Source organism: Arachis hypogaea, chromosome 3, assembly GCF_003086295.3.
Source record: "Arachis hypogaea cultivar Tifrunner chromosome 3, arahy.Tifrunner.gnm2.J5K5, whole genome shotgun sequence".
Taxonomy (NCBI): Eukaryota; Viridiplantae; Streptophyta; class Magnoliopsida; order Fabales; family Fabaceae; genus Arachis; species Arachis hypogaea.
In genome coordinates, this window is record NC_092038.1 from 56,002,700 (window position 1) to 56,027,859 (window position 25,160).

Below are 25,160 nucleotides of genomic sequence, written 5' to 3' on the forward strand. Positions count from 1 at the left end.
TGGTAGTTATGAAATAATAAGGATTTTATAAGATTTGGATTAGATAAGTAATATTTTAAATATTATTACTGCTATTTTGGAAAATGAAGAAATTAAGTATACCATTTCTAATTTTTAGATTTGGGCATTTTAATGAAAATAATTTGTGAACTTGATGAGCAAATAGTATTTTCTATGTACAAATAGTGTTGGATTTAATTTGAGTTTCAATTACTATATTATTCCCAATTTTATATGAAATTACCATAATGCCCTTAACCCTAATTTTCAAAAATGAAATCCTAACCCAGTGACCCGTTACCCGACCCGGTTTCCCCCATCAGCAACACACCTCTCCCCCCTTATCTCCATTCACGCGCAGCAGCTATAGGGGAAAAAGGAAAAAGGCAGCAGCCTCACCCTCCCTCAGCGTAGCAAAACACACACACACCTCTCCAATGGAAATGGAACAGAGAGAGAGGGGCTGAGTGGCGGATGAGGAGAGGAGGAGGGAAGCTCGTCGCGCCGCGCCCTGGGCGCCACCATTGCCGCCGCATCGCCGCCAGAACTGCGGGAGTGACAGAGGGCAGCTCACTGCGTCGCGCCGCCTCCGCAGTCCATGCCGGCCTGGAACCACCGCTGACGCGTCCTGCTGAGTCGCCGTAGAAGCCTCCCTCACCGATGCCGTGAACTGCGAACAGAGGAGAGAGAGAGAGGTCGAAACGGAGAGCTACATGAGGAAGAGGGTGGTCGTGGGTCGCAGTCGTCGGGGCTTCCGCCATGTCCTGCCGCTCGCCGACACCGATCGATGGAGGAGTGCAGCGCCGCCGTTGTTCCATTATCGTCGAACTCGAAGGAGGAGGAAGGCTGCCGGTCACACCAAACAGGAGAGGCGTAGAGAGAGCTGAGGCGAGCTGGGAGTCCGACCACCGCGCCCAGTCGCTGTTCACGTCGCCGGCGTCGCCTCCATTGGAACCGCCGTGCCCAGACAAGCCGCCGTTGTGCTCCTTGCCGCAGTATCGCTGCTGTTGCTCATCTTCCGGAGCTGCAGCTGCTGGGGTTCTGCCACCGGTCTGATTTGAGGGAGAGTAGAAGCGATCGGAAGAGCAGGCACGGAGCTATTGCCGCTGCTGCCAGCTCCTGGATGCCATTCAAGCCGCCGCTCCTGCCGCCGTCGCCGGAGAAGTATGCCGGTAAGGGTTTTAATTTGCGATTTTGGTCATTTTGGATCTTGAGAAGGCTTTGATGTTGCGCGGTTTTATAGTTGATCCACCGGAGCTTCTGGCCGCCGCCGGAGTTGTGCCGGGGCCGGTTCGAAATCGCAGCTGCCTCATTGTGTTATTCCGGTAAGAAATTATGTTTCGAATGATCTCACGTTAGTATTCTGTTGTGTTCGGTTAAAGAATATGAGTTTTGATAACATGGCGTCGGGTCCTGATTATTATATGTTGCGATTAGTGTTGCTATGGTTATTGCGAATGTGGCTTGAAGCTGAGGTTGCGGTTGTTGTTGATTTCGGGTTGAGGCGGAAAGGACTCTGTGACGCGTTTGGGTTATGGAATTGCGTTTTGAGGTAGGGGCGCTTTCCAAAAACTATGTTTTATGTATTGGAATTATTACATATGGATACTGATGTGAGATATTGTGTATTTGGTGATTGTATCTGCCTTATGTATTATTTGACTGACTCGAATGATTATGGATGTTGGTTTGGCTGAATTGTTGTGCGGTCTTGTGAAATGTAATGTTTGAAGTTGATTCTTTAAAGATTTGAATCTGAGTTTAATCCGTTGAGGATTGATTTGATTTGAGCCAATTATTTTAATGATGTGAAAAGTCGAATGCACTTTTGAATTCAGCACGGTTTATTTTAATTGATTTGGTTTTGGACAAATGATTTGTTATTGAGCCGTTTCTTTAAAGCTTTGGAAATGAGTTATATCGATTGATATTGAGTTGATTTGAAATGGTATCCTTGAGATACGCCACTGAGGCGATTGTTGGATTTAGCTTGCTTTAAATTGATTTCTGGTTTTGAGCTGTTGAAAAGGAATGAGAAATGGTTTAGTTGGGACCCGAACCGGGTGGCAAAAGTCCAAGTTTTAGGGGAGGTGCTGCCGAAATTTCTATAAAATCCTACACTTGTTTGTAAGGTTATTTAAAAAGGGTTGGATTTGAGAAATTGTATTATTTGATTTATTAAAAGGATATTTATGTTTTCAAGCTTAATTTATTTGATGAACCTTATACGTTGAGTTCGGCTTATTTAAAACTGAACTATTTTTACCGTTTGAATCACTGAAGGAAAGAATGATGCTTTAATATTGATTTCAATATAAAAAGGAGTTTTTAGTGATTTCAAAGGAACCTAGACTTTTGATTGATTAATCAAGTTTGAGGCATTTTGGAAGAGTTAGAACAATGGGTTCTAAAAGAAACTTGAAAGTGGTTTGATTCAAATGAACTGGTTTCGTTTCAAATGAGTTGATTTTTGGACCGGGTTGGAACTTGTGATTTTGTATGGCCGGTTTTATAGTAAATTCAGTTTTATTTACTTGAACCGAGAAATCTATGATTTTAAGAGTTTCAATGAATTTTAAGGAATTTATATAAGTTGACCTTCCCTAAAGACTTGGGACTCTGCCGAGAAACTTTTGTTATAAAATCCCATTGTTGGATGGGTGATTTTGAATGCCTTGAAATAAATCCTTAACTTGCCATGGTTTTGGAAGTTTTGGAAAGAGAATGCCGAGAGTGGCTTTGTTTTAAAAAGGGAACTCACTTTGAGTAAAATTTGGCTTATGAGCCTGAGATGATTTGAGAAATGAGATCTTCAAAGCCAAGGCTGAAAAGAGTTAAAAATTTGATTTCAAAGTGAAATGGCTTGAGAAAAGTGAGTTATGGCTTAAATGCCGGTTTTATGAATTTGATGATGTTGAATGATGGAAGTACTGTTTTTGTTATGGGCCGGAATGGCTGTGTGTGATATTGACTTATGGCTGATTGCCGAATGAGTTATAAGCCGTATGGCTGGCTATGAATTATGAATTTAAGCCGAAGGATTGTATTTATTGATAAATTGGTTGGTTCTGAATTGAACCGTGAGCCGGATGGCTGAGATGGATGGTGATCCATGATTGAATATAAATGCATGTATGCAATTGAATGATTTGTGGATTTAAGCCGAATGGCTGAGATGAAAGTTGTAAGCGAGTATGCTTGTGTTTTTTCTCTCTGTTGTAATGTTGTAAGGGTGACAGGGCACCGATACCCTCTAATGGCGACAGGGCGCATATACCCTCTAATGGCGACAGGGCGCATATACCCTCTAATGGCGACAGGGCGCATATACCCTCTAATGGCGACAGGGCGCAGATACCCTCTAATGATAATAATGCGCAACAGAGAGACTGTGTCCGGGTTAGCTACCGGACACGTCAGGTTGGCTTGGTAACCGACAGATGATATCATCAGCCACTAGGGACAGGCATGCATCATATGCATCTATGTGACATTGTTTGGGTATGCATATTGTACTTGGTTTGCCTATGTGATTAACTGCTAATTGTTCTACTTGCAATAGCTGTTTGTTTGTGTTTGCATCTTCCTACTTGTGTTTGCATCTGGAACTCTGTCGGATTGTGGTGGATTGGTTGTGGTTGGATTGTTTGGGCCTAGGGCCGTGGTTGGAATGAGATAAACCGATGGCTGATTTCGGTTTTGTGGTTCCGGTTTGGAATAAGATATGAAAGGTTATTTTGGTTCAGTATAGATAAACCTTTTTGAAATGCTTTGATGTTTTGAGAATTGAACAGTTCCTCTTTCAGAAAAGATTTCTGACTTTATTTTCATTGTAAACTGTTGTTTTTGTAAAGAGGCATAAGATGGTTATTAATCACTGGTACGGTTTATCTTCATGTATCCTATTACAGTAATTCCCAAAAAACCCTCTACTGAGAACCCTTTCGAGGATGATGTTCTCACCCCTTACATTTTTCCCCTTTCAGGATATGGGCGTAGAAGTTACGAAGAATTTATTTAGTTATTGTTGTGATGTTCTGTATTGCTTTGGACTATTAATTATTGTACCCTCGCCTTTATCTTGATATATTCTATAAGAGGGATAGGGATTGTATTGGTTAATGTCTGTAATATTATTTATATATATGTATGTATATATATGGATGTACTCTTTATGAGTTTTTGTAAGTTGTATGGTTTCTTTGATGTACGTTATCGAACGAAAGTATTTTTGGGAACGGTATTTGCGGTTTAAAGTTTCAAACAGGCTCATATTTTAATAATAAATAGTATAAGAGTCGTCGTAATGTCCGAGCTATCAGAGTCGCGCAGCCGGAAGCGTGAGCTTTGGTAGTTAGGGTGTTACATTATGGTATCAGAGCAGTTCTTCCTGTAGAGCCTGAGGAATGGACTGACTATGCTTCGATTGCATGCTCTGAGTGTTTGTCATGTAATAGGTCTTGTCGAATGATGAGAATTAGAGCTTTATGCACATGACGATCTATTGATTTAACGCTGTTAGTCTCGCATTGCATAACTCCTAATATTAAGTTTGGCCGGCTTAATACTAGTGACTTGTGTATGTGAAAGCACTAATGGGTTATCATAGATGAAATACAAGTTTCGAGTAAAGCGAATCGCGGGTTTTGGGAACGTTAGAAACTATTTCTCGAGGCTATTCAGTTGTGTGTCTTGAATTTTGTTCGAGTTGACCTGTTCTTTCGTATCCTAACTTGAAGTTCTCGTTTGCTAGTCCTCTTGAAAAGTAGTTTGATACTTCAACTCTATTTCTTTATTCATATGCATCCTTGTTTGATCTTAAAGTGCATATGCTTGTTTAAGACCCTTGTTGCATCTGTCTTTCTCTGTTTGAGTCCTTCCTGATTCCAAGATTCCTTGATATAGTTTTGAACTTGTCTTGACGTGCTGTGACTTTTAACTCCGAGTTCCGAATTCATTCTTAAAGATCTTGTTGATTCAGTTTTCCTCTTATTTGACAGTGATTACGGCTAATTTTGAAATTTTCACAAAAGTTGCTGTTGATTTGATATATACCTATCTACACATGTGGAACTTGAAGATTTCTCATACAGTTTAATGATTGTTTATTTCTAATACATCGCCTGTGCTTTTACTGGTTTGTGGAACTACATTTACTTTAAGATACAATTTGACTTTCTAGTAATTTTACTATGGTTCCAACGCACATCTTTATTTTCTTAGGTATTTGGATATTTTTCAAAATTTTGGAAAGGAAAGCTTTTTCACTTTTATCCCAGTTGAGTCTCATTTGATAAGCTTTACTTAACTTATTTTGAATTGAGTTTGATTTAGCATGCTATATGATTTATGCCATTGTTGTTCTTTTGAGAGTGTTGGACTCATAGCTTTCTTCCTATGAACGGACTAAATTCTCTACTAAACCTTCCATCTATAGGAATATCATACTTGACCTTATTTTTAACTAATCTTTTACAATTTGTGAACATTACCATTGAACTTGGTTTTTCCAATCTTGTGAATCTCATTCTTATGTGAGTTAGTTTGATTCATTTCAAAATAGTGCATCATTTATATATCCTCTCATTATCTTTACAAAAGTTTTTAGTCAAAGATTTAATTTTGAGAAATTGCTAATGATTGAGTTGTCTTTTTCTATGACTTTTGTTTTCCGTTGGATCTTGTTTGAGCTATCTTGGTTTAAAATTCTTTTTTTTTTTTGCATGGCTTGACTTCTTTTTAGTACATCTTAAACTTCTTGAATGTTCTTCTGAGATGGTGATTTCAAGAACACTTTTGGAGTCTTGTTTTGAGCTTTTAAAGAAGTTTTGAAGTCTCTTTGAAGAAATTCTAAATGAAATTTAGTTTCTGTTGCTTGATTGGGATTGAAACTATTATTCAATTTTTGACAAAATTGTTTTAAAGTTGACATGCGCTATTTTAAATGAGGTTTTGAAAAGTTTTCTTGTTTAATGGAAACCTGTTCGTTTGTAACGCACCACTTATTTTCTTACCAAATTGTAAGCAAAATTTTATCTCGGAATTTCTTTTCTAAAGAGAGTTTAACTTCCTCTTTTGTCCTCGCTATAAATGTTATACACGCTTGTTTGAATATGGATTTTGAGAATTTTTGAACGAGCATTCAATCTCTCTTCCAAGTTTTATGATTGCTTTTGATTAAGATTGTACACCTAACTATCTTTCCAAAATAGTCGAGGAAATACTTTTGCTCTTAGCCAAAACCTGTGTACAGTTTGTTTTAAAATTCTACATGTTCTGTTTCAACATGGAATTGTATTAAAGTAAAGCCACGTTTATGTTTTTGTTATTCTTTTGAAGGATGTTTATTGCTTAACCTTCTTTTAAACTGCGAGGTGACTTTCTTGCAAGTTTTCGATTCTTTTAAAAACAATGTATTCGAAAGTATTTGTAATCGTGCTCTTGAGTTCTGTGAGCTTTGTCTTGAGTTTGAAATATTCTCTTTTGTAAACCTCATACTTCATCGACTCAGTTTGAGTTTGTCTCAAACTGATGCGTTGGTTTTCTTGTTGATCCTATTGAACTTCTTTGACCCAAGGGTTATCTTTGAAGTTGTCAATTGATTTATTACTAGCAAACTTCATTTGCTTGATCATCCTTGTTGTCTGGGATTGGATACATTTCCTCGGATCTATGAGTACTATCCTTGACATTTGACTCTCCTTTCTAATCTTGTATCCTTCTGAGTAGACTCGAGAATTGTTTTGATATCACATGCGACTTGTAGACGTAGTAACGTGATGCGTTAGTTCTTTAAGACGTGATATGTGTATATGGAAAGTGAAGCGGTAGGTGCATAACGTTATGATGAGTTGTGGGTGTTTTGTCCCTTGCGAACGGGTTTGCGGTTGTTAGGCTTATGATTGGTCATGAGGTTGTAAAATGATTGATGGAGTTGGGGAAATTGAAGTTCTGAAGTGGAAATGAGATTTGCCAGCAAACCTTATGCCGCTATTTAAATACCAACATGCCTTGCAGCCTTTTTCCACACTAATTACCACCCAGCTTTGTGGACGCCCATCTTGATTTGCACCCTATTTTGGCATCTCAAGTGTTTGTAAAGCCTTGAGATCATATGACCTTGTGCATTGAGCCTATCTTGTAACACTTGCTTGGCAATCACACTCCTACCTTTGTATCTTTATGCATACGACCATCCAAGTATTTGAAAACCGTATATATGTTTATATGCTAAGATATTTTTGCTTTTTCCTTAAATGTGTTTAAGGGTGAACTGTTATGAAATTCCTTTCGTTTTGTATCAATTTTCGAGGGCGAAAATTTTTATAAGGTGGGTAGAATGTAAGACCCAGAATATTTGAAAAGTCTTTTTATGAGTAAGTCTCAAATCATATAGTTGTTTATAGCCTTAATTTCAGAAATTATTTTATTAAAGATAATTAAGGCAAGTTTTGATTTATTGGATTTGAGATAAGTTATGATTTTTATCCAATTTCACAAATTGTTGGATTATTTTCTATATTCAGATTTATAAAGTTGGTAGTTATGAAATAATAAGGATTTTATAAGATTTGGATTAGATAAGTAATATTTTAAATATTATTACTGCTATTTTAGAAAATGAAGAAATTAAGTATACCATTTCTAATTTTTAGATTTGGGCATTTTAATGAAAATAATTTGTGAACTTGATGAGCAAATAGTATTTTCTATGTACAAATAGTGTTGGATTTAATTTGAGTTTCAATTACTATATTATTCCCAATTTTATATGAAATTACCATAATGCCCTTAACCCTAATTTTCAAAAATGAAACCCTAACCCAGTGACCCGTTACCCGACCCGGTTTCCCCCATCAGCAACACACCTCTCCCCCTTATCTCCATTCACGCGCAGCAGCTATAGGGGAAAAAGGAAAAAGGCAGCAGCCTCACCCTCCCTCAGCGTAGCAAAACACACACACACCTCTCCAATGGAAATGGAACAGAGAGAGAGGGGCTGAGTGGCGGATGAGGAGAGGAGGAGGGAAGCTCATCGCGCCGCGCCCTGGGCGCCACCATTGCCGCCGCATCGCCGCCAGAACTGCGGGAGTGACAGAGGGCAGCTCACTGCGTCGCGCCGCCTCCGCAGTCCATGCCGGCCTGGAACCACCGCTGACGCGTCCTGCTGAGTCGCCGTAGAAGCCTCCCTCACCGATGCCGTGAACTGCGAACAGAGGAAAGAGAGAGAGGTCGAAACGGAGAGCTACATGAGGAAGAGGGTGGTCGTGGGTCGCAGTCGTCGGGGCTTCCGCCATGTCCTGCCGCTCGCCGACACCGATCGATGGAGGAGTGCAGCGCCGCCGTTGTTCCATTATCGTCGAACTCGAAGGAGGAGGAAGGCTGCCGGTCACACCAAACAGGAGAGGCGTAGAGAGAGCTGAGGCGAGCTGGGAGTCCGACCACCGCGCCCAGTCGCTGTTCACGTCGCCGGCGTCGCCTCCATTGGAACCGCCGTGCCCAGACAAGCCGCCGTTGTGCTCCTTGCCGCAGTATCGCTGCTGTTGCTCATCTTCCGGAGCTGCAGCTGCTGGGGTTCTGCCACCGGTCTGATTTGAGGGAGAGGAGAAGCGATCGGAAGAGCAGGCACGGAGCTATTGCCGCTGCTGCCAGCTCCTGGATGCCATTCAAGCCGCCGCTCCTGCCGCCGTCGCCGGAGAAGTATGCCGGTAAGGGTTTTAATTTGCGATTTTGGTCATTTTGGATCTTGAGAAGGCTTTGATGTTGCGCGGTTTTATAGTTGATCCACCGGAGCTTCTGGCCGCCGCCGGAGTTGTGCCGGGGCCGGTTCGAAATCGCAGCTGCCTCATTGTGTTATTCCGGTAAGAAATTATGTTTCGAATGATCTCACGTTAGTATTCTGTTGTGTTCGGTTAAAGAATATGAGTTTTGATAACATGGCGTCGGGTCTTGATTATTATATGTTGCGATTAGTGTTGCTATGGTTATTGCGAATGTGGCTTGAAGCTGAGGTTGCGGTTGTTGTTGATTTCGGGTTGAGGCGGAAAGGACTCTGTGACGCGTTTGGGTTATGGAATTGCGTTTTGAGGTAGGGGCGCTTTCCAAAAACTATGTTTTATGTATTGGAATTATTACATATGGATACTGATGTGAGATATTGTGTATTTGGTGATTGTATCTGCCTTATGTATTATTTGACTGACTCGAATGATTATGGATGTTGGTTTGGCTGAATTGTTGTGCGGTCTTGTGAAATGTAATGTTTGAAGTTGATTCTTTAAAGATTTGAATCTGAGTTTAATCCGTTGAGGATTGATTTGATTTGAGCCAATTATTTTAATGATGTGAAAAGTCGAATGCACTTTTGAATTCAGCACGGTTTATTTTAATTGATTTGGTTTTGGACAAATGATTTGTTATTGAGCCGTTTCTTTAAAGCTTTGGAAATGAGTTATATCGATTGATATTGAGTTGATTTGAAATGGTATCCTTGAGATACGCCACTGAGGCGATTGTTGGATTTAGCTTGCTTTAAATTGATTTCTGGTTTTGAGCTGTTGAAAAGGAATGAGAAATGGTTTAGTTGGGACCCGAACCGGGTGGCAAAAGTCCAAGTTTTAGGGGAGGTGCTGCCGAAATTTCTATAAAATCCTACACTTGTTTGTAAGGTTATTTAAAAAGGGTTGGATTTGAGAAATTGTATTATTTGATTTATTAAAAGGATATTTATGTTTTCAAGCTTAATTTATTTGATGAACCTTATACGTTGAGTTCGGCTTATTTAAAACTGAACTATTTTTACCGTTTGAATCACTGAAGGAAAGAATGATGCTTTAATATTGATTTCAATATAAAAAGGAGTTTTTAGTGATTTCAAAGGAACCTAGACTTTTGATTGATTAATCAAGTTTGAGGCATTTTGGAAGAGTTAGAACAATGGGTTCTAAAAGAAACTTGAAAGTGGTTTGATTCAAATGAACCGGTTTCGTTTCAAATGAGTTGATTTTTGGACCGGGTTGGAACTTGTGATTTTGTATGGCCGGTTTTATAGTAAATTCAGTTTTATTTACTTGAACCGAGAAATCTATGATTTTAAGAGTTTCAATGAATTTTAAGGAATTTATATAAGTTGACCTTCCCTAAAGACTTGGGACTCTGCCGAGAAACTTTTGTTATAAAATCCCATTGTTGGATGGGTGATTTTGAATGCCTTGAAATAAATCCTTAACTTGCCATGGTTTTGGAAGTTTTGGAAAGAGAATGCCGAGAGTGGCTTTGTTTTAAAAAGGGAACTCACTTTGAGTAAAATTTGGCTTATGAGCCTGAGATGATTTGAGAAATGAGATCTTCAAAGCCAAGGCTGAAAAGAGTTAAAAATTTGATTTCAAAGTGAAATGGCTTGAGAAAAGTGAGTTATGGCTTAAATGCCGGTTTTATGAATTTGATGATGTTGAATGATGGAAGTACTGTTTTTGTTATGGGCCGGAATGGCTGTGTGTGATATTGACTTATGGCTGATTGCCGAATGAGTTATAAGCCGTATGGCTGGCTATGAATTATGAATTTAAGCCGAAGGACTGTATTTATTGATAAATTGGTTGGTTCTGAATTGAACCGTGAGCCGGATGGCTGAGATGGATGGTGATCCATGATTGAATATAAATGCATGTATGCAATTGAATGATTTGTGGATTTAAGCCGAATGGCTGAGATGAAAGTTGTAAGCGAGTATGCTTGTGTTTTTTCTCTCTGTTGTAATGTTGTAAGGGTGACAGGGCACCGATACCCTCTAATGGCGACAGGGCGCATATACCCTCTAATGGCGACAGGGCGCATATACCCTCTAATGGCGACAGGGCGCATATACCCTCTAATGGCGACAGGGCGCAGATACCCTCTAATGATAATAATGCGCAACAGAGAGACTGTGTCCGGGTTAGCTACCGGACACGTCGGGTTGGCTTGGTAACCGACAGATGATATCATCAGCCACTAGGGACAGGCATGCATCATATGCATCTATGTGACATTGTTTGGGTATGCATATTGTACTTGGTTTGCCTATGTGATTAACTGCTAATTGTTCTACTTGCAATAGCTGTTTGTTTGTGTTTGCATCTTCCTACTTGTGTTTGCATCTGGAACTCTGTCGGATTGTGGTGGATTGGTTGTGGTTGGATTGTTTGGGCCTAGGGCCGTGGTTGGAATGAGATAAACCGATGGCTGATTTCGGTTTTGTGGTTCCGGTTTGGAATAAGATATGAAAGGTTATTTTGGTTCAGTATAGATAAACCTTTTTGAAATGCTTTGATGTTTTGAGAATTGAACAGTTCCTCTTTCAGAAAAGATTTCTGACTTTATTTTCATTGTAAACTGTTGTTTTTGTAAAGAGGCATAAGATGGTTATTAATCACTGGTACGGTTTATCTTCATGTATCCTATTACAGTAATTCCCAAAAAACCCTCTACTGAGAACCCTTTCGAGGATGATGTTCTCACCCCTTACATTTTTCCCCTTTCAGGATATGGGCGTAGAAGTTACGAAGAATTTATTTAGTTATTGTTGTGATGTTCTGTATTGCTTTGGACTATTAATTATTGTACCCTCGCCTTTATCTTGATATATTCTATAAGAGGGATAGGGATTGTATTGGTTAATGTCTGTAATATTATTTATATATATGTATGTATATATATGGATGTACTCTTTATGAGTTTTTGTAAGTTGTATGGTTTCTTTGATGTACGTTATCGAACGAAAGTATTTTTGGGAACGGTATTTGCGGTTTAAAGTTTCAAACAGGCTCATATTTTAATAATAAATAGTATAAGAGTCGTCGTAATGTCCGAGCTATCAGAGTCGCGCAGCCGGAAGCGTGAGCTTTGGTAGTTAGGGTGTTACATTATGGTATCAGAGCAGTTCTTCCTGTAGAGCCTGAGGAATGGACTGACTATGCTTCGATTGCATGCTCTGAGTGTTTGTCATGTAATAGGTCTTGTCGAATGATGAGAATTAGAGCTTTATGCACATGACGATCTATTGATTTAACGCTGTTAGTCTCGCATTGCATAACTCCTAATATTAAGTTTGGCCGGCTTAATACTAGTGACTTGTGTATGTGAAAGCACTAATGGGTTATCATAGATGAAATACAAGTTTCGAGTAAAGCGAATCGCGGGTTTTGGGAACGTTAGAAACTATTTCTCGAGGCTATTCAGTTGTGTGTCTTGAATTTTGTTCGAGTTGACCTGTTCTTTCGTATCCTAACTTGAAGTTCTCGTTTGCTAGTCCTCTTGAAAAGTAGTTTGATACTTCAACTCTATTTCTTTATTCATATGCATCCTTGTTTGATCTTAAAGTGCATATGCTTGTTTAAGACCCTTGTTGCATCTGTCTTTCTCTGTTTGAGTCCTTCCTGATTCCAAGATTCCTTGATATAGTTTTGAACTTGTCTTGACGTGCTGTGACTTTTAACTCCGAGTTCCGAATTCATTCTTAAAGATCTTGTTGATTCAGTTTTCCTCTTATTTGACAGTGATTACGGCTAATTTTGAAATTTTCACAAAAGTTGCTGTTGATTTGATATATACCTATCTACACATGTGGAACTTGAAGATTTCTCATACAGTTTAATGATTGTTTATTTCTAATACATCGCCTGTGCTTTTACTGGTTTGTGGAACTACATTTACTTTAAGATACAATTTGACTTTCTAGTAATTTTACTATGGTTCCAACGCACATCTTTATTTTCTTAGGTATTTGGATATTTTTCAAAATTTTGGAAAGGAAAGCTTTTTCACTTTTATCCCAGTTGAGTCTCATTTGATAAGCTTTACTTAACTTATTTTGAATTGAGTTTGATTTAGCATGCTATATGATTTATGCCATTGTTGTTCTTTTGAGAGTGTTGGACTCATAGCTTTCTTCCTATGAACGGACTAAATTCTCTACTAAACCTTCCATCTATAGGAATATCATACTTGACCTTATTTTTAACTAATCTTTTACAATTTGTGAACATTACCATTGAACTTGGTTTTTCCAATCTTGTGAATCTCATTCTTATGTGAGTTAGTTTGATTCATTTCAAAATAGTGCATCATTTATATATCCTCTCATTATCTTTACAAAAGTTTTTAGTCAAAGATTTAATTTTGAGAAATTGCTAATGATTGAGTTGTCTTTTTCTATGACTTTTGTTTTCCGTTGGATCTTGTTTGAGCTATCTTGGTTTAAAATTCTTTTTTTTTTTTTTGCATGGCTTGACTTCTTTTTAGTACATCTTAAACTTCTTGAATGTTCTTCTGAGATGGTGATTTCAAGAACACTTTTGGAGTCTTGTTTTGAGCTTTTAAAGAAGTTTTGAAGTCTCTTTGAAGAAATTCTAAATGAAATTTAGTTTCTGTTGCTTGATTGGGATTGAAACTATTATTCAATTTTTGACAAAATTGTTTTAAAGTTGACATGCGCTATTTTAAATGAGGTTTTGAAAAGTTTTCTTGTTTAATGGAAACATGTTCGTTTGTAACGCACCACTTATTTTCTTACCAAATTGTAAGCAAAATTTTATCTCGGAATTTCTTTTCTAAAGAGAGTTTAACTTCCTCTTTTGTCCTCGCTATAAATGTTATACACGCTTGTTTGAATATGGATTTTGAGAATTTTTGAACGAGCATTCGATCTCTCTTCCAAGTTTTATGATTGCTTTTGATTAAGATTGTACACCTAACTATCTTTCCAAAATAGTCGAGGAAATACTTTTGCTCTTAGCCAAAACCTGTGTACAGTTTGTTTTAAAATTCTACATGTTCTGTTTCAACATGGAATTGTATTAAAGTAAAGCCACGTTTATGTTTTTGTTATTCTTTTGAAGGATGTTTATTGCTTAACCTTCTTTTAAACTGCGAGGTGACTTTCTTGCAAGTTTTCGATTCTTTTAAAAACAATGTATTCGAAAGTATTTGTAATCGTGCTCTTGAGTTCTGTGAGCTTTGTCTTGAGTTTGAAATATTCTCTTTTGTAAACCTCATACTTCATCAACTCAGTTTGAGTTTGTCTCAAACTGATGCGTTGGTTTTCTTGTTGATCCTATTGAACTTCTTTGACCCAAGGGTTATCTTTGAAGTTGTCAATTGATTTATTACTAGCAAACTTCATTTGCTTGATCATCCTTGTTGTCTGGGATTGGATACATTTCCTCGGATCTATGAGTACTATCCTTGACATTTGACTCTCCTTTCTAATCTTGTATCCTTCTGAGTAGACTCGAGAATTGTTTTGATATCACATGCGACTTGTAGACGTAGTAACGTGATGCGTTAGTTCTTTAAGACGTGATATGTGTATATGGAAAGTGAAGCGGTAGGTGCATAACGTTATGATGAGTTGTGGGTGTTTTGTCCCTTGCGAACGGGTTTGCGGTTGTTAGGCTTATGATTGGTCATGAGGTTGTAAAATGATTGATGGAGTTGGGGAAATTGAAGTTCTGAAGTGGAAATGAGATTTGCCAGCAAACCTTATGCCGCTATTTAAATACCAACATGATTTGCAGCCTTTTGTGTCTGTCACCACGCCCTAAAGTCGCAAGTTTGAAGCTCGTCACAGTTATCCCATCCCAGATCCTACTCGAAATACCACAGACAAGGTTTAGACTTTCTGAATCTCAAGAATGCTGCAAATGGATTCTAGCTTATACCACGTGATGGTGTTTTTGTGGAAAAATGAATTTCCAACACACAATTCCAACCGGCAAGTATACCGGGTCGCATCAAGTAATAATAACTCACAAGAGTGAGGTCGATCCCACAGGGATTGATGGATCAAGCAATTTTAGTGGGTGATTAGTTTAGTCAAGCTAACATTGAAGGGATATTGGATGAAATGTAGCCAACAGAATTGTAAATGACAGGAAATTTAAAGTTGCTGAAATTAAAATTGCATAAAACTTAAAGTGCAAGAAAGTAAAATAGCTAAAACTTAAATTGCACAAAATATAAATTGCAGGAAATATAAAGGGGATTGGGTGCAGGAAATTTAAGAGAGCAATAGATTATGCAACTAGAAATTTAAATTGCAGAAAATATAAATGTGCAGGAAATTAAATCAAGCTCAATGTGAACAAAGATGTGAAAGTGCAGAATACAGGAAAGGAAATTACAGAAAAGTAAATGTAGCAGAAGAGGAATGAAACAGAAAGTAAAATGCAGCTCAATTTCAATAGCTAAGGGAAAGTTGAAGATCTCAGGGATGGAGGAGACTAGAAAACAAGTCTAGATCTCAATCCCTTCCTTGATCCAACAGAGAATAATTGCAGAAGAAAAAAGAAAAATGAATTACAGAATTAAAGAGAAGATGAAGCAGTATGTGAATTTCAATTATGCAGAAAAAGTAAACAAGAGATCTCAAGGTGAGATTGAAACATAATTTCTTCAATTCTCTACCCAAGATTTAAAGCAGAAAATGAAAACTCAAAGAGAGAGCTTTCTAATGGAGCCCCCCCTTTCCGAGCTCTAATTGATGCCTTTATATAGGCTTTACAAAATAAAAAATGAAAATGAAATTAAAACAAATTACAAAAATGAAAATCCTAATTTAATTGATCCATGTGCCTTTGAGTGATGATGTGGGCTTTGCTTGCTTTGGATTTGAGGAGAAATGGGTTTGGTTGGCTTTGATTCAATTTGGTGAGGAATTGAATTTAAATGGAATTTTGGTTGAATTTTGGCCCATGAATGTTTGCTCCCAGGAGGCTGCCCTGCCCTTGTGGAGGGCAGGGCAGAAAAGTATGAATCTGGCCCATGGTGCGTGCGTGTGGTGCGTTGGTGCGCGAGGGCAGGGCAGAAAAGTTTGGTGCGCCAGATTGGTGCCTGGGCGCGCTGCTGGTGCTGCCGAATGTTGCTTTGGTGCGCCAGGTTGGTGCTCTGGCCGTGCCACAACAAAATGCTGCCCTGCCCTCGCGGAGGGCAGGGCAGTGTTTCCAAAAAATGAAGCTCCGCGTTCGAGACTTGGTGGATGCACACGCTACTTCTTTTCCTTGGTTTATTTTTGCTTATTTTTGGCCCTTAAAGATGCCTTTCGTTCCTGCCTCAATTGTACGCCAAATATGGATTTCTATATATCGTTGGAAAGCTCTGAATGTCAGCTTTCCAACGCAACTAGAAGCACATCAATCGGACGTCTGTAGCTCAAGTTATAGCCCTTTGAAGTAGGCATGGTCATGCTGTGAGCGGCCAGATTTTAACTTAGCGAAAATTTGCTCCAACCTCACTTTGTTTCATCATGATTCTGCCCTGCCCTTGCCAAGGGCAGGGCAGTGTGCGTGCTGGTGGTTTTCTCCTTTGATTTGGTCATGGGCCACGCTTTTAAAAGCGTGGCCTAAGGCTCCAAAGTGTACCCCAACTTCAAAGTGTACCCCAAAGCTCTTTTTTTCCTTTTTTGTGCTTCTTTGCTTCTTTTTCTTCTTATTTCCTACAAGATTTATAAAATTAAAAGATCAAGGAAATCTTCCAATTAAGTATAAAAGAATGCAATATTTAAGCACTAATCATCAATTTCTTGTATGAAAAAGCATAGAAAAATAGGTATATGATGACATGTCATCACAACACCAAACTTAAACCTTGCTTGTCCCCAAGCAAGAAAAGAATCATGCAATAAAGATTGACAATCCAAGGTAAGAAGAATAGCAACTCAATGTTCATGGTAAGCTAGTTTTCTAAGTATGCTACAATCACAAAAGAAATATAAATGATTGATGCTTCTATCTAGCTCATTTTATGAAAACTTTTCCTTATAATTTTTCCTTGAAACAAGCATTTGATTTTTTTCTTCTTTTTTTTTTTTAGCTTCTCCTTTTGGGTGCTTTGCCCCATGAGTTAATAACAAAGCTACGACTTCTAAATGCTTTGTTTTCAAGTATTACCTCTTGATACATAAGCACCACAAGCATTTAATTAGAGGACTTCATTAAGCTCATTTTTCTTTTCTTTTCTTGACTCTCTAATCATTGATGCTCAGAACCTTGAGCTTTGAGGGAGTGCTTTTGCACTTGAGCCTAGCCTTGACTTCTAAGTGTTTTGTTTTCAAGCATTTGGCTTAATACATAAACACCACAAGCACTTAGCAAATAAATTGCCATTGGTACTCAGAGCCTTCAGCTTTCTCATTCCTTCCCTTTTTCTTTTCTTGCTTTAATTATATTTGCTTCTTCAAGGTTTTCATGATTTTTAAAAGATTTCACAAAATGTATTAGATGAGAAACTTCAATTAAATAAAATCCAATGCAATTGAGCAACAATTAATCATACTAGCTTTCCAATACTTGTATGCACATGCTAAAATCTTCTTTAATTCCTTGTTTGTTTATGATCATGATGCTTTTTTTCTTTTGAATTCACAAAACTCAAGTTGGTAGTCACAATGTCACAACAACATATTTCAAATCAAATTCAAGCTATGCTTAGTCATACCACACATGTATACAGAAAATATAAAGACAATCATGCAATTTAAAGTGCTGGAAATAAATGAGAGGAAAAGGAACTTTACAACCTTGTAGTCCATCTTCTCTATTGTTGTCATTTTCCTCTCATTCTTCTCCTTCCCATACCAACTCAGAATGCTTGCTCATCCTCAAGCAACAATTAGAACAATGGCTATGGGGCTAAGAAGGATCATGAATGTCTTACACAATGATATGTTAGTAGCACATGTGTTTTAAGCAAGCAAAATTAAAGATAACAATCAAGGCACAAGAGACAAAGACATTTTGATTGCAAACATAAGAGGGTGTGCATGATACATTGCATAAAAATAAGTGGCACACCAAACTTAGTGTGACACTTTCACTTGAAATTAATGCAAGTATCTAGTAAGCATTGGAACCAAATTTTGTTGCATAGCAACACCAAACTTAGAATGCAGCCATATGTCAATTTATTTGAACTAAAACTAAACAAAAGAAACTGTTATTTGTTGAATACAATCACCAAGTGAAGAATCTATCATGAGTAAGGATCTCTTGGTAATATATTAACAAAAACAGTTAAGAGGCAAAATAAGTGGAAGTATTAAAAATAAAGAAATAACTAAAGTAAACAGAATAATAAAGTGTCAAACCAAAAGAAAAACAACACTGCAAAGGCCTTATGATTATGCAGACAAGTGGTGTTGCTTAATGAATTGCATAGAGAATTAAGTGGCACACCAAACTTAGAATCTTAGTGTGTCACTTCCATTTTTGATTTGATGCAATCATCCAAAAAGATTGAAAACAAGTTGTTGCAAGACAACACCAAACTTAGAATGTAACCATATGCCCATTTATTGAATTTAAACAAAGTAAAGAACGAAAACAAAGCAGAGAAGAAATTATACCTACGGTTGGGTTACCTCCCAACAAGTGCTCTTTTAGTGTCATTAGCTTGACATGTTGTTCTTCACTTTCTTCCTCTTCTTCCAATTGGTTAAGAGGAATGACTTCAAGGGGGGAGAAGTTTCAGCTTCTGTCCCTTGCCTTGGCTTTTCCTCAGCAAGCTTCCTTTTGCAAATGGCTTGATTGATCTTGCTTGCTGGATTAGGGACGGGATTGGTGCTCTTGTTAGTTGCCTTCACTTCTTTGAATTCAAGACTTGGTTGCTGTGTGATTATTGGAGTTTTGTATTCATCCAGAGCTTTTTGAATTGGTGGTTCAATGAGCTTGTCCTTCATGTGCCTCTCTGTTTCCCTTGAGTTCGGACGTTCTTGACTATCCTCCTCACTAGCTTGTTCTTCCACTTCCTCTTTTACACTCAACATTTGCTTTAATAGCTCTTTCATGGAGGAGGTTTGTTGATCTTCCCAAGCTTTCTTCATCTCCTCTTCATACCTTTCAATCATGGATTCAAGTGTTGAGGCGTTTTGGTCCAGGAAAGTTTGTGAGAGTTGTGAGTTGTCATGTGCTCTTGTCATCTCAAGGGCAGTTTCAGGTTCAAATATTTCCACCACCTCTTCCTTCTTCACTAAAGATTCACTTGACTTAGTAGCCTCTTCCTCTTGTTTTTCCTCTTTCCTTGTTGCACTCACCAATTGAGCTAACATTATTTCCATGTTTTTGAATGAATTCTCTTGCTCGTTCCAGGATATTTGTGCCTCCCTCTCATCTTTTTCAATCATGGTCTCAAGCTTTGAGAGGCTTTGGTTCATGGAAGTTTGTGTGGGTGGTGAATTTTGATAGAGGCTTTCTGTTGAAGCATGGTCAAGTGATGATATCTTTGGATGAATATCATATGGAGCATTAGAATTTCCTTCCCAGCCACCATTAGAATCATGACTAGCATCATTTTGTGGTGGAAGAAAATATACCATATGATTTTCTTGCTCATCTTGTGTCTGTGAAGCAAATCTCCATGGATTGGAGTGCTCAGAATCTGTGATTTCTTGGTGATATTCCCAACCACCATTAGAGATTGGTGATGGTGGGTGGTGGACGAAATTGTGATCACATTCATTGTAATTGGATTTTAGAAATTGGCACGAGTGGACACAACTCCGTTCAACTAACCAGCAAGTGTACTGGGTCGTCCAAGTAATAAACCTTACGCGAGTAAGGGTCGATCCCACAGAGATTGTTGGTATGAAGCAAGCTATGGTCACCTTGCAAATCTCAGTTAGGCAGAAAAAAGGGGAATTGTGATTATTGGATTAAATAATAAATAAAAAGGAATAATAAAAGGGATAGAATGCTTATGCAGATTCATTGGTGGGAATTTCAGATAAGTGGATGGAGATGCTGTAGAGCCCAAGGACGCCTGCTCTCCTATTTCTTCTACTCAATCCTTCTTACTCCTTTCCATGGCAAGCTTTGTATAGGGGTTCACCATCAACTGTGGCTACTTTCATCCTCTCGGGAAAATGATCCTATGCGGTTGTCAGTCGCACGGCTAATCGTCTGGAGGCATCACCCATGGCTGATGGCTACATCCCATCCTCGCAGTGAAAACTAATGCTCACGCACTCTGTCACAGTACGGCTAATCACCGGTTGGTTCCCGCTCCTACTGGAATAGAATCCATTGATTCTTTTGCGTCTGTCACTAACGCCCGGCAGGTTACAAGTTTGAAGCACGTCACAGTCATTCATTACCGGAATCCTACTCGGAATACCACAGACAAGGTTAGACTTTCCGGATTCCCAGGATCCTACTCAGAATACCACAGACAAGGTGAGACTTTCCGGATCCTCATAAATGCCGCCATCTATCTAGCTTATACCATGAAGATTCTGTTGGGGAATCTCAGAGATACGCATTCAAGCTCTGTTTCATGTAGAACGGAAGTGGTTGTCAATCACGCGCGTTCATAAGAGAGAATGATAATGAGGGTAATCTGACTCATAACATTCATCATGTTCTTGGGTACGAATGGATATCTTGGAATAAGAATAAGAGAGACTTGAATAAAAGATAATAGAATTTCATTAATACTTGAGGTACAGCAGAGCTCCACACCCTTAATCTATGGTGTGCAGAAACTCCACCGTTGAAAATACATAAGTAAAAGAGGTTCAGGCATGGCCGAATGGCCAGCCCTCTCCTAACGTGATCAATGATCTCCTAAGATGAAGAATAAAACAGAACTGAGACCAAAGATGTCTAATACAATAGTAACTTATCCTATTTATACTAGACTAGCTACTAGGGTTTACATGAGTAAGTAATTGATGCATAAATCCACTTCTGGGGCCCACTTGGTGTATGCTTGGGCTGAGCTTGATTAATTCACGAGCTGAGGCATCTCTTGGAGTTGAACTCCGAGTTATGACGTGTTTTGGGCGTTCAACTCCGGATCATGACGTTTTTCTGGCGTTTAACTCCAGACAGCAGCGTGTACTTGGCGTTCAACGCCAAGTTACGTCGTCATTCTTCGAATAAAGTATGGACTATTATATATTGCTGGAAAGCCCTGGATGTCTACTTTCCAACGCCGTTGAGAGCGCGCCAATTAGAGTTCTGTAGCTCCAGAAAATCCATTTCGAGTGCAGGGAGGTCAGATTCCAACAGCATCAGCAGTCCTTTTGTCAGCCTTTTCAGAGTTTTGCTCAAATCCCTCAATTTCAGCCAGAATTTACCTGAAATCATAGAAAAACACACAAACTCATAGTAAAGTCCAGAAATGTGAATTTAACATAAAAACTAATGAAAACATCCCTAAAAGTAGCTCAAACTTACTAAAAACTATATAAAAACAATGCCAAAAAGCGTATAAATTATCCGCTCATCACAACACCAAACTTAAATTGTTGCTTGTCCCCAAGCAACTGAAAATCAAATAGGATAAAAGAAGAGAATATACTATAAATTCCAGAATATCAATGAATATTAATTTAATTAGATGAGCGGGACTTGTAGCTTTTTGCTTCTGAACAGTTTTGGCATCTCACTTTTTCCTTTGAAGTTCAGAGTGATTGGCTTCTCTAGGAACTTAGAATTTCGGATAGTGTTATTGACTCTCCTAGTTAAGCATGTTGATTCTTGAACACAGCTACTTATGAGTCTTGGCCGTGGCCCTAAGCACTTTGTCTTCCAGTATTACCACCGGATACACAAATGCCACAGACACATAACTGGGTGAACCTTTTCAGATTGTGACTCAGCTTTGCTAGAGTCCCCAGTTAGTGGTGTCCAGAGCTCTTAAGCACACTCTTTTGCTTTGGATCACGACTTTAACCACTCAGTCTCAAGCTTTTCACTTGGACCTTCATGACACAAGCACATGGTTAGGGACAGCTTGATTTAGCCGCTTAGGCCTGGATTTAATTCCCTTAGGCCCTCCTATCCATTGATGCTCAAAGCCTTGGATCCTTTTTACCCTTGTCTTTTGGTTTTAAGGGCTATTGGCTTTTTCTACTGCTCCTTCTTTTTCTTTCTATTTTTTTTTCGCCATTTTTTTTTTCACACAAACTTTTGCTTTTCACTGCTTTTTCTTGCTTCAAGAATCAATTTCATGATTTTTTTCAAATCATCAATAACATTTCTCTTTGTTCATCATTCTTTCAAGAGCCAACAATTTTAACACTCATAAACAACAATATCAAAAGACATATGCACTGTTCAATCATTCATTCAGAAAACAAAAAGTATTGTCACCACATCAATATAATTAAATCAAATTCAGTGATAAATTCGAAATTTATGTACTTCTTGTTCTTTTGAATTAAAACATTTTTTATTTAAGAGAAGTGAAGGATTAATGGATTTTATTCATAGCTTTAAGGCATGGTTACATACTAATGATCATGAAGTAAAGACACAAAACATAGATAAACACAATATTAAAAACGAAAACAGAAAGAAATAAAGAACAAGGAATGAATCCACCTGAGTGAGGGTGGCGCCTTCTTGAAGGTCCAATGGTACTTTTTGAGCTCCTCTATGTCTCTTCCTTGCTTCTGTTGAATGATTCCTAGTAATTTTGGTGTTTCTACCCTTAGTTGCTTCCAATATTTGTGTGGAGGACAACTTATTCCCTGAGGTATCTCAGGGATCTCTTGATTTGCAGCCACATGTTATACCACTGAGCTATGACGGCTTATATTTCCATCTCCCAAGACTCAGAGGTGGAGGCTTTTGTCTTCCCTTTGAGGTTTCTCTGGCCTTAGGTGCCATTAATGGTAATGGAAAAGCAAAAAAAGCTACGCTTTTACCACACCAAACTTAAAATATTGCTCGCCCTCGAGCAAGAGAAGAAAGAAGAGAAGAAGAAGAGAAGATGGAGGTGAGTGAGGGGAGATGGAGTCGGCTATATGGGTGGGAGTGGGTGGGAAAGAGAAGTTGAATTGTAAAGGTAGGTGGGGTGTATGGGGAAGAATGGATAGATGTAGGTGGTGAATGAAAAACAGAAGGGATGACCATGAATGGAGTGAGAGAGGGCGAGGTAGGTGGGGATCCTGTGAGGTCCACAGATCCTGAGGTGTCAAGGAATTCCATCCCTACACCAAATAGGCATGTAAAATGCCTTGGCATACCATTCTGGCGTTTAAACGCCCATTGGTGCACATTCTGGGCGTTCAACGCCCATGTAAAGCATGTTTCTGGCGTTGAACGCCAGTTTGATGCTTGTTACTGGCGTTCAGCGCCAGTTTTTCCTCTCTGGGCACATTCCTGGCGTTCAGCGCCAGAATGTTGCTTGTTTCTGGCGTTCAGCGCCATAATGGTGCTCTGTTCTGGCGTTGAACGCCGGTCAGATGCACCTTACTGGCGTTAAACGCCAGCCCGTGCGTCCTCCAGGGTGAAAAATTTTTTTCTCCTGTTTTTGACTCTGTTTTTAATTTTTTTGATTTTTTCGTGACTCCTCATGATCATGTACCTAATTAAACACAAAAATAACACTAAAACAAAATAAAATAAAATTAGATAAATAAAATTGGGTTGCCTCCCAACAAGCGCTTCTTTAATGTCAATAGCTTGACAGTGGCTCTCATGGAGCCACAAGGTGATCAAGTCAATGTTAGTGTGGTCCCAACACCAAACTTAGAGTTTGGATATGGGATCTTAACACCAAACTTAGAGTTTGGTTGTGGCCTCACAACACCAAACTTAGAGTTTGACTGTGTGGGCTCTTCTTGACCTTGAACTGAGAGAAGCTCTTCATGCTTACTCTCTTTTGTCACAGAGGGATGGCCATGTGCCTTAAACACAAGGTAGTCCCCATTTAATTGAAGGACTAACTCACCTCTGTTGACATCTATCACAGCTCCTGCTGTGGCTAGGAAAGGTCTTCCTAGGATGATGCATTCATCATCTTCCTTCCTAGTGTCTAGGATTATGAAATCAGTAGGGATGTAAAGGCCTTCAACCTTTACTAACACGTCCTCTACTATTCCATAAGCTTGTCTCATGGACTTGTCTGCCAATTGTAATGAGAACAAGGCAGGTTGTACCTCAATGATCCCCAGCTTCTCCATTACAGAGAGTCGCATAAGATTTATCCCTGATCCCAGATCACATAGAGCTTTTTCAAAGCTCATGGTGCCAATGGTACAAGGTATTAAGAACTTGCCAGGATCTTGTTTCTTTTGAGGTAGAGTTTTCTGAATCCAAGTATCTAGTTCACTAATGAGCAAGGGAGGTTCACTTTCCCAAGTCTCATTACCAAACAGTTTGGCATTCAGTTTCATGATAGCTCCTAAATATTGAGCAACTTGCTCTCCAGTCACATCTTCATCCTCTTCAGAGGAAGAATAGTCTTCAGAGCTCATGAATGGTAGAAGGAGATTTAATGGAATCTCTATGGTCTCTAGATGAGCCTCAGATTCCTCTGGATCCTTAATAGGAAACTCCTTCTTGCTTGAAGGACGTCCCAGGAGGTCTTCCTCACTAGGATTTTCGTCCTCCTCCTCCCTAGTGCATTCGGCCACTTTGATCAAATCAATGGCCTTGCATTCTCCTTTTGGATTCTCTTCTGTATTGCTTGGGAGAATACTGGGAGGAGTTTCAATAACTTTCTTACTCAGCTGCCCTACTTGTGCCTCCAAATTTCTAATGGAGGATCTTGTTTCATTCATGAAACTGAAAGTGGCTTTTGATAGATCAGAGACAATATTGGCTAAATTAGAAGTGTTTTGTTCTGAATTCTCTGTCTGTTGCTGAGAAGATGATGGATATGGCTTACTATTGCCTAGCCTATTGCGTCCACCATTGTTAAAGCCTTGTTGAGGCTTTTGTTGATCCTTCCAGGAGAAATTTGGATGATTTCTCCATGATGGGTTATAGGTGTTTCCATAAGGTTCACCCATGTAATTAACCTCTGCCATGGCAGGGTTCTCAGGATCATAAGCTTCTTCAGAAGCTACCTCTCTAGTACTGTTGGATGCATGTTGCAATCCATTCAGATTTTGAGAGATTCTGTTGACCTGTTGAGTCAACATCTTGTTCTGAGCCAATATGGCATTCAGAGCATCAATTTCAAGAACTCCTTTCTTCTGAGGTATCCCATTATTTACAGAATTCCTCTCAGAGGTGTACATGAACTGGTTGTTTGCAACCATGTCAATGAGTTCTTGAGCCTCTTCAGGCGTTTTCTTCAGGTGAATAGATCCACCTGCAGAGTGGTCCAATGACATTTTCGAAAATTCAGAGAGACCATAATAGAATATATCTAATAGGGTCCATTCTGAAAAC

The 25,160-nt window shown here is 38.9% G+C and overlaps 2 long non-coding RNA genes across 4 annotated transcripts; both read left to right on the plus strand.

Moving 5' to 3' along the window:
- Positions 1 to 283: 283 nt before the first annotated feature.
- On the plus strand, positions 284 to 4,188 carry LOC140183795 (uncharacterized). Of its 2 annotated transcripts, XR_011879928.1 has the most exons (4): positions 317 to 1,172; positions 1,244 to 1,325; positions 1,438 to 1,552; positions 3,987 to 4,188. It is a non-coding gene; the product is annotated as an uncharacterized lncRNA (long non-coding RNA). The 2 variants fall into 2 exon arrangements; XR_011879927.1 differs by lacking the exon at positions 3,987 to 4,188 and having other exon boundaries at positions 284 to 1,172; positions 1,438 to 1,746.
- A 3,708-nt stretch (positions 4,189 to 7,896) lies between these two features.
- LOC140183796 (uncharacterized) lies at positions 7,897 to 11,724 on the plus strand. 2 transcript variants are annotated; one of them, XR_011879930.1, is made up of 4 exons: positions 7,906 to 8,708; positions 8,780 to 8,861; positions 8,974 to 9,088; positions 11,523 to 11,724. It is a non-coding gene; the product is annotated as an uncharacterized lncRNA (long non-coding RNA). The 2 variants fall into 2 exon arrangements; XR_011879929.1 differs by lacking the exon at positions 11,523 to 11,724 and having other exon boundaries at positions 7,897 to 8,708; positions 8,974 to 9,334.
- Positions 11,725 to 25,160: the final 13,436 nt, after the last annotated feature.